This window comes from Suncus etruscus, chromosome 6 (assembly GCF_024139225.1).
Source record: "Suncus etruscus isolate mSunEtr1 chromosome 6, mSunEtr1.pri.cur, whole genome shotgun sequence".
NCBI classification, from domain to species: domain Eukaryota; kingdom Metazoa; phylum Chordata; class Mammalia; order Eulipotyphla; family Soricidae; genus Suncus; species Suncus etruscus.
This window is the reverse complement of record NC_064853.1, coordinates 79,236,367-79,247,038: the sequence shown is the minus strand read 5'-3', so window position 1 is coordinate 79,247,038 and position 10,672 is coordinate 79,236,367.

Genomic DNA, 10,672 nt, shown 5'->3' with positions numbered 1-10,672 from the left:
GAAAACAATGCTAAAATGCAATATTTTCAACTTGATTAAATAAAATGTAAATATATAAACAAATGCACTTGGTTTTATAAAGTTGATATAGTTTTTACTCAATGATAAAATATTCTATTGAAATGTAAAAGTATTGACTTAGAACAATATTTTAAAAGAGTATACCACATATATCTGTCAGTATAGCTCAACACCTCTAAAAACATCTATTAAGTTCAATATAGGATCTTGACACAATACAAGTTTGCCAATTGCTTCAAAGGCACCACCAATGATTAGGTAACTCTAATTCAAGCAGTGAGTTACAAACCAACTTATTTCTGAGGTGTGAATTTACCACTTCTATAGCATCATAAACACTTGTTATCATCAAAATATCATTGGGCATGATGAAGTGGGCATAAACATTTACATGAGACTTTCACTCTCCATCCTTGAATAAGGTAAGCTTGACTTGAATTTTGAAAAAGAGCACAGTTTTATGTCCTATATGATTGAAGAAAACTAATGTGACTTTCTGAGGTAAATGTGGTTAGTTTTAAAAGAATACGAGTGGGTTTTTAGGACCACAGAATATTACCCTTCTGCTTCCAGAAATAAATATAAAACACAAAAAAGAGACTATGTATTTAGAGAATATGTATTTAGAATACATATTTAGAATATGTATCCTAGCTCAGTGGAAGCTATAAGTTTACAGCTTTATTTCATCTGTTATGAGAAGCTTACCTTAAAAAGACTTTTAAATAATTACAAAAGGTGTGTGCCATTATTTTTCAACTTTGTAATGGTTGGTTTGTACTCATTTACATGGACAGGATAAGGTAATAGCAGAAATTCTATCAGCATCATCACTACCATCATCATCATTATCACTTCTTCATTGTAAGCATAATATGATATATAGGTCACTGCACCAGGTAATAGAGTTTCAAGGAGGCAGAAGGGCCTTGAGGACTTTATAATCAAGTTGGGGAGTCATGGTGACTACATTTACAAGGTAAATCATAGTGCAAGACTGCATGTACTTAGTGCAGAATGAGTGGCAATGATATTACAGGGAAATGGACCTCCTCAAGATGGATGCAATGAACTCTAAGGGATATGGATATTGCTTATATCTAAGAAACATAGACTATAAAATCATAAAGATTTTTTAGACCTAATATATCTCTTTCATATTAAGAGTGTTTTAACCCCTTTTAAAATATGCTCTTATACTTGATTGCATATATACCATATGGTTCCCTGAATCCCTCCCAGAGTGATCCTTGAACACAGAACCAGGAGCAAACTCTGATTACAGTCAGCTATGGCCTAACAAAGAAACTAAGTAAACAAAACTATTTTCCCTCTCCCACTTTCCAATCTGATTTATTCTCTCTCTCTCTCTCTCTCTCTCTCTCTCTCTCTCTCTCTCTCTCTCTCTCTCTTTCCCTCCCCTCAGAAATTCCTCCTAGCTTGTGAGACCATATGGGACACCAGGAGATCAAACCAAGGTCAGCCGCGTGCAAGGCAAACACCTTACCGCTGTGGCATCGCTCAGGCCCCGAGTCCCACTCTTTTTATAAGAATCTTTCCTTGAATGTGGGCTGGTATCATTACCCAAATGTACAAGGTTAATGTGGCAGACGTTGATGTGCTAGATATTAAGCCTACCCATTATCTGCCAGCATTTGACTTGGGGGAAGTTAACTATCATGTTGTATACTCAACTTCTCTGATAGCACCATGCTTTAAGGAGGCCAAAGCATATGAAGAGACCATATGGTGTGAGCTGCCCAGCTAGCTGTTAGCCATTCTACATACTAAGCCATAATCATGTTGATCTAGTAATTACTTAATTGATTCTTAACTTAGTGTATATTGAGTTCAAGTTTCTCAAACTTTATAGGATCCAAATCACCTCAAGATATTTCTGAGTATTTTTGGAATACTGGGTACTTCTGAAATCCACTGTCAGATACTCAGAATCGATAAGTCTGAGAACTGAAATTTTCACTAAAGTCCCAGATGCTGCTGCTGTTGTCCGTCTGTTAACTGATCTTGGAGCCATCCAGCAGAGGACCAGGCCAGAATGAAGCTCCCAGCATACATTCAGCAATAGCAGCTGTTGTTTTAAGCCTTTGTACTTACTCATAATTGCCTGTTTATGTTTCTAGGAAAATTATTGAAAAACAGTGAAATGACAGGTCATATTCAAGAACTGCCCAGTGGCAGCTGAGGCCAGATTTAGGCTGTTGTGTAGCAGACTGAAGAAAGCTGTCTGAGAGTGGTTCCCTTTTTCTGTGTTCTGCCTCCTCTAGCTATGACAGCCCAGGTTTGGTAACCTTGTTACCAGAACCAATTAGGAGCATCATCCAGATTTTCAGATCTATTTCCCATGGAGACACATGTTAGGAATCTCCTACAGGGAATTTAATTAGCAGAAAATGTGGCTCAGCAGTGCAGATAACAGCCATGGCTGCTCAGAGACAGCAACTCCCCTTTCTTAAAAAAAAAAAATGACAAGTTTCCTAAAAGGTGATGATGAATCCCAGCCAGACATCAGGTGGGACTTTGTAGCCTGACTGCATGTTACCAAGCAACTTGCACACGCTGCTTCTGCATAATTTAAAGCACTCACCTAGGCAGAGGGTCTGGTAAGAAGGATAATGTCTTGCAAATGACAGTGTTAGGCATTTCTCTAGATGACTGGACTTGTGATGGCCATGGATATAGCTGTAAAGATGTTTTGAATATGGACATTCCTGATATTTATTTTAGAATTTTTATTGAAGATGATCTAATTAGTATTTATTTCCTACATTAAAGGCAGACACATGGCTAGCTTGCTTTAGATATGTCTGTATAAAAATATCCATAGGATTACAGTCTCATGTGTACTGAAGTTAAAACATGCCCTTGTTAAGGCTTAATGAAAGTCATAGCAAACATTTATCAAGCATTAGTGGTGAACAGAATGTTCCTATGCTAAATATTCATATTCATGCGATTACAATGCCTATTAGATATGATAGGAGGAATTGATTGAATATGCTCCTTGTAATATAATTCTATATGAGGATTAATGAATGTATTAAGTACCAGATGGTATAATTTGGCATTGACTAAAGCTATTGGTAAACTGAGAAATTTTAATGTCTCTAGTATTACTGATTTAAACTAACAGATTGATGATCAAATTTTAGCCAAGTCTTTTGCATCAATGGAGTCCAGTGACTTGAGTGTTGTGTGGTAATAAATGATAATGTGTAAATTAGTCTTGTAAGAGAAAAGTTTACTTATAAAAAAGTAATTGGTGAGAGTCCTTTATTTGCAACTGTGTTCTCAAATTATGCTACCGCAAACACAATGTTTGAATAAGCCCACCTATTTTTGTTCATCACTCCCAAGATTGACCACTATTTAAAAAATTCTTACAAATCACCACTTTTATTTTTCATTTCACATTAATCCATTACAACCAAATGCCATGCTATATAATGATAACTGGGGATTTTATTTTCTTTATTAGTAATTTTATTGTGAACATTAATCTTCTCTCAACTGGCTTTTTTCCCCCAGTTTTTCACATTCTTTGTAAAAATTTTTATGAGGAGTCATTTATCTGAGGCTGAGTCCTTGAATGCTGTTAATAGCATGGGTTTTGAGCCACTCAAGAGTATGTATAAGCTGTGAGTCAGGGAAGTTGATTATTGGGAGTTGGGAGGTATTCTGGTTTCTGTGAAACATGCCAAAGAGTTTGTGTGACATGTAAATAGATCTTTCTATAAATGGGATGTACCTCGGCTCTCTAAATAGTTGACGTTTTTTGGTAATGTATTACTTTAATTTACACTCGCTACAGTATTCACACATGAGAATTATTTACAAGAAATTTAATTTAACTAGTTGCAGAAAGAGGTATGGTTGCTGGCAATCAGACAGAAAGCCTAGACTGTGAATGCACTTGGCCCACACAAGGAATAACTAGCAGAAACAGAGTCAATAAGTATGAGGTTATTTGGCTTTGAGGTTGTTTGTTTTACTGAAATAATATGTGTGTATACTTAAATTTTATTAGTTAACATTTTCTGTATTGTTTTGTTTACCTTTATGTTGAGACACTTGGAGATATAACTTGAAGGTACTGGGTAAGAAAAAGCTACATCAACTTCCTCTTAGTAGATATAGTCAATGCTTCATCTTCTTTTCCTACGAAACCCAAATATGTTGAGCTTCTGTGTCCATAGCAAATATGAACTTCAAATTTGGGCTTTACTAGGCAGGATGCCTGTGATTTTCAGAATCCCCCTAAAGAATACTTAAATTGGCCAAAAATACTAATTTTAGTTTAATCTGACCTACCCCAGTTTTGTCATACTTATTATCTTTATTCATTTTAATCAGTGGAAAAAATATTTGGTTGAACATTTAGTTTGTTACTACTGGGAAATTTGATTTATCTGTTTTGAGCAACCATCTGGAGTAAGTTTATTTGTGTTACGTGTCATGCATACATTTATGCTGCAGATTAAAATCTTTAAATTGCATCCTTGTGTAATTATATATATATATATATATATATATATATATATATATATTATAATGACAATTGCCAATACCACAATGAAGTTACTGCATGGCTTTCAAAATGGAAACATTGTGCTACAAAAATATTACAATGCATAACAAGTTCATTTGCTCAAATAGAAATGTACAGTGAATAATGAAATGTATGCACCATGAGCTGAGATGAATCTTTTGTCATTAAAAATACAATTACAGTGTACTGAAATTTACAAGTTTAAAAAAGTAAATAGAGGGCCGGCGAGGTGGCGCTAGAGGTAAGGTGTCTGCCTTGCAAGCGTTAGCCAAGGAAAGGACCACGGTTCGATCCCCCGGCGTCCCATATGGTCCCCCCCAAGCCAGGGCAATTTCTGAGCACGTAGCCAGGAGTAACCCCTGAGCATCTAACGGGTGTGGCCCGAGAAACCAAAAAAAAAAAAAAAAAAAGTAAATAGATATGTTATTATCCAGTGAAAAGCAGATCCAACTCATTTGTGAAAATTCTCAATTATGCTAAACATATATAAGTATTTAGTAAAAATATCAAACTTTTAATAATGTACATATGAATTCTTATATGTATTTTTCGAAGAAAAGTGTTTATCTGAATATTTTATCATATAACTGGAAGTCATTGTAGGTCGTCATATCGCTTGCCTCCTTTTATGTATTTCATATCTGCCTAACAGATATTTAGTTATATAAATAATGAGCTAAAGGTATAACAACACTGCATAGTAGGTCCTTTTCTACATTGGAGCCATGCTATCTTGGGGGTAGAAGACCAAAACTGCTACTTCTTGATTGACTTTGGGTAAGTTTATCATCAAAGTTTTCTTTTATAACTCGAGTGTCAATAATATTATGCTCAGGTTTTTGGGTGAGGGATAAGTGATGATACCTTACAAAGCATGTGCTCCAACTCAACAAAAGAGCTCTCAGTACCTCTTATCGCTCTTGATATATTGCTTAGGACGGTTTAATAGTGTTGCTTTCCTCTAACACAGAAGTACTGATACTTATTTCCACTCCTCTCCTCTCCTCTAGAAATCTACCTTCTTTAAGTGAATAAATAAAAAGCACAACACAATTTTACCAGAGGCTACTACAAACTCTCTGAATAATTTCAATGGTCCTGGTCATACAGAAGTGGTATTACCTCCCTGGAAAATAATTTTAACATATTGATGGTGGTGCTACAAGTTGTTTTAATTAAGTTGTATCAAAGTATGAGTCACCATAGGTAAACAGCTACCTCAATGTGTTAATAATGTATTGTTAATTCTTTTCTTTTGCTAATGACAAAGTAGTGTTTGAGCTGAGTCAATAAATTTCTCATCTCCCATTTCCTGGTCTATCAGGGTGTTTCAGCTACAAGTACTTGACTACCCAAGTAGAAATAATTTAAACATTGAGAATATTTCTAACATCACACAGCAGCAACAAACCTAGTGTTAGGTAATTCTAGGGTTGGAATAATAGATGTAATCAAGAATCATGCCTGTTCTCTAGCTTCACAATATTAGAGTGACCCATTAACTCTCTCTTCATGATTTTAAAATGGCTGGCATAATTCCCCACTTCATGCGTATTTATGACAAATTCAGTTGGAGAAGAATATTTCTTCCTTTCTATCTTTTATTTTATTCAAATTGGAGGTCATATTTTGTTAACTTAACAGATTACAAAAATATGGCAAGTCATTCATTCTCTAATCAGCCAGTTGATCTAGTTTTCCCTGATGCCCACATCCCCACTTTATACAAAACTGGGGGTATTTTCCTTCATCCACCCTAGGTTGAAGATAATTTCAAGGTCAGAGCTTCTTTGAAACATTTTATGACAGTCTAGCTCTCATGAACCAGAACTTCCATTCAAACAAAGCCATATTTACCAAAAATTCTGTGCAATCTATGCATGACCTGTCAAAGCAATTTGCTTGTGAATTTGCTCTAACCATGCTTAGGATCAACTCATTTACTGACAGGTATAGGACTACATTCCTCAGCATGCTCATTGTAACAAAGGTGCCTGTTGAAGATCTGACTAAGGTGAAGAAACTGCAGCACCTTTTGCTCCTTGGTTCTGACACTATTGATACCTCAGACTCTAATGACAAAAGCCAGTTTGAGTTCAGCAGGAACCTAAAGACTGGCAGATTTTGTCACTCTACTGGCAAAATAATACCTGACCTGTCTATATACTCCTTGAGACACTATACTCTTTCAATGTCTATTTTTCTATCTCCTTGAAGCTTAATGGCTTCATCCTAAGCTTCGTGAAAGTCTCTTGCCTTTTCTTCATGGTTTCTGGCTCATCAGGAAGCTTCTTTTCCTTCTCTTGAACTGCTGTTGCTGATTTAGAAGGAACTTCTTTATTCTTCTATTCCCTCCATGATTCCAGTTGGAAAAGAGCTAGCTTCTAATTGTTATATATTTACTTTTTTTTTTCTATTTTTGGTTTTTGGTTTTTGGGCCACACCAGGTGAAGCTCAGGGGTTACTTCTGGCTATGCATTTAGAAGTCACTCCTGGCTTGAGGGACCATTTGGGATGTTGGGGGATCAAGTCGAAGTCTGTCCTAGGTCAGTTGCATGCAAGGCAAATGTCCTACTGCTGTGCCACCACTCCAGCCCCTATATATTTACTTTTTTTTCATGTCTAGTTTCTGGAAAGGATTTGTAAATAAGAAATATTTTTGCCTCTTTTTATTTTTATGTTTTGCAAAATTGGAAAGGTAACTTGGGAAAGATCTCAGAAGAACCAGCAGCCCCATCTCTAAATTATGGTCTTATCTTGATGAATTGATATGGAAGCATAGTGTAGTCTGTATGAAGATTATATGGTAATAAGAAATATATTCCTTTGAGAAAATCTAAAAAAATGCTGGTTAGAGAAGTTGCAAATATTCAGTATATGATTCATGGAGCAGAAATGGATTTGAATCATTGCTAATGTGCTATGGATGTACTTTCTTTAAATCAGGTATGTGGCAATTCTCTTCTGGAGAAATTGAATATTATCAGGGAATCTGTAACTGTCTTGTTTTATAGTCATAAACTTTTTTTAATAGATGACCTTTCTGAGGTTTGTTTGAGTTCCTTTTCTTAGGAAACCTAATAAGTAGAGGAGTTGGCATGGCACTTCAGGCAAGTTTGAGTGGAACATATATGCTTTTTCCTAACCACATTGTCTCTCCATCATCCCTGGAAAGATTATGAGTTCTAAGAATCAGGCTCAGTAAGGTGACATTGGTGACAGACACATCACCAATTTAGATAGAGGCATGCTTTATCAGCACAAAGAAGTGCTGTATTCTTTTCACTTGAAGGCTTCTACATAGATATGTCACATATTAGTACTCTAGATACATCACTCTTTGAGCATTCCCAAAGTTCTACTTGAGGACAGTTAAGTCTAGCATTTTGAGTCTAGTTGTTTATAATGTAGATCTATTCAGAATCCTTAGTAATTTTTTAGAATGTATGTACATGTTCAATCTTATTTTAGCTCATTAATATTGCACTACATACTTCAAATATGTATTATTGAGATTGCATGCTTAGCAAATGTGCCACAGATTTTCATTGCATACATTTAACTGTTAATTTTGGAATCCTATATGACTTAAATGCTCAGAATCTTTTCTTTCCCTACTAATTTGAATGATCTACTGTTAGCTTAGTTTTACCATTAGTCAAAGAAACAAATGAGTTAATATTTGTCATGTGTCTGCCTCATTCATGTACCTCCTTCATACTTTTAAGCTACCTGTATATTTTCAACAATGGAAAGTTAGTACTTATGAATATGCTTATGGAGCAGCCTACTATGTCTTAGTCAAAGGTACATATTAAAAATACCTGCAGGAATTAAAAAATATTTGTATAACTTTGTCCAGGTCAATTCAATAATATTTTTTAGAGAACACAAATGCCTTTGTAATGTAACTCCAGGTAAGCAAAATGCAGGCTGGGCTCAGGACCACAATGAAAGACTTTTGCTTCTCAAGTTTTACCAAGCATCAAAATCAACCAAGTTCCTGGCTAAAATGCAGTCTTGGTTATATAGGTCTGAAGTGAAGCCTAATGCAATTTTGATAAAGCTCCCAGGTGATACTAATGATGCTGCTGGTCTATGAGTCACTTTTGAGTAGCAGGAGGAGAATGGAGATTAGATTACCTTGTGGACACTAATATTTCTTTCATAATCAGGGGTAGCCTGTGTACACATTCTTATGGGCCACCTTTTTTCTATAGTAAATGCTTTTTTAGTAAAAGAACTGTTTAGAAATGACCTATTTGTTTGCCTCCTCATATTGGAATCACTTGGGGTAAATGAAAAATATACACTTAGATGTATAGAACTCATCTTAGACCAATTAAATAAGAATCTTTGGGGGGTATACTAATGGATCTATAATATTCCCAGATGATATTAATGTTTTTATATCATAAATCCATAGCAGTGAGGTTTGGGGAATATAGAAAGTTAATTTATATATCTTCAATAATTGTCATTGAAACAAGATGTCAGTTGCCCTGAATACTTCTGCTGAGAAGCAATATTAATTTAAAACAGAAGAGTGATATAGAAGATGACTTCAAATGTGGTAAAGCTTAATGAAAGTGTTCAATTGTGACTAGAAGAAGTGTGACACAGATATATCTATCTATATACTATCTATCTATCTATTATAAATCAACTATCTATCTATCTATCATCTATCTATATAATTTAGGAATGTATCTTAAGTCTAGGCAACTCTTCAAACAGATTTCTTACCCAAACTTTTTTAATCTGAAGATATAGGTGGGGTCCTGAGAATTGGCATTTTAACCAGTTCTCCCAGGATGCTGGTAGTTTTGATTACAGCTTAGGAAGAACATTGAAAGTCCAGCAAAAGAACATTTGTCTTTGAGCTTTCCCCATAAATTGCAAAGATTGTTTCAAAGCAAAAAAGTGCATAGATCATTTTGTGGGCTCCAGCCTTTCTCTCTCTGCTAAGCCTAGACCAGAATGGCTCATTTCAGTCTTTGCAGGTCAGGAAATGCCCCAAGTCATACCCTGTCCTCAAACCTCCGAATCTTATGACTTTGGGCTAGCAAAACACACAAAAATGAAATTGCTTCTTCTTTTTTTTTTTTCTATGAGCTGTCCAAACTTTTAAATGTAATGTTTCTGGTTTTGCCAATGAAAGCTTTCAGTTTTCACAATTATTCTTTTCTCTCCTTGAAATGACCTTTCCAATGCAATTGAGACTGAGCCCTTGGCTATTCTTGCATCTCCTCCAACCCCAAGGCAGTGGGTGTTTCTGTTTCAGTGCAGAGGAAGTTGGTAGAGGGGACATTAAAGAAAGCCTGTTTGTTAACACTTAAAACTGTAACTTTGTTGTGGGCCATGAATCTATGTAACCCCCCACTCGCCTCACCACACATGTTCATTTGCTTTTTCTCCTCTGTTCTCTCTCTTTTTTCTTTTTTCTCTTTTACTCTATTCTGGGTACCCTGAGTTATCATAGCAGGGACAATGGGATGGAGCAATGTAACCAGACAAAGATATTTTGTCTTGTTTCTTCCAAATTCAAAGACAAGGCATTCTCAGAGAACATAGTTCCTTTTGCCTTCAATTATAAATAGCATCTAAAATTTCTTTCTTCTTTTTATACAAAGAAGTAGTAAAATGTCAGAGTCCTATAATTTCCTGCAAAAACCTCTCCTAGATAGCATTTCAGATGTCAATTTGGGGGACTTATTGTGAGGGTTGTGTTGAGGTTTATTTATGTTTGAAACCAGTGTCTGATCAGAGAATCAGAGGAGAGCATATTCATATTGACAGCCAATCTGTGGCATTCAGTGTGTAGTCAAAATAGATTTCAAAGATAAAGGTGAGCTAGAAGAGAAGCCATGTATCAGCAGGCAGACTGCCCTTAGCAAAGGCACACAAGCCTGCCTGGATTGAGAATCTTTCCACTGCAAATCTGAGAAGCCAACTGTAAAAAAGCAGGCAGATGGCTGGAACATGGTAAGGCTCAAGGGGAGACAGTTGAAGTCAACAGTAAGCAGGTCACTGAAATAATTCCAGTTCATACTAAATAATAGATTGCATTTTACTTTTTTTCTA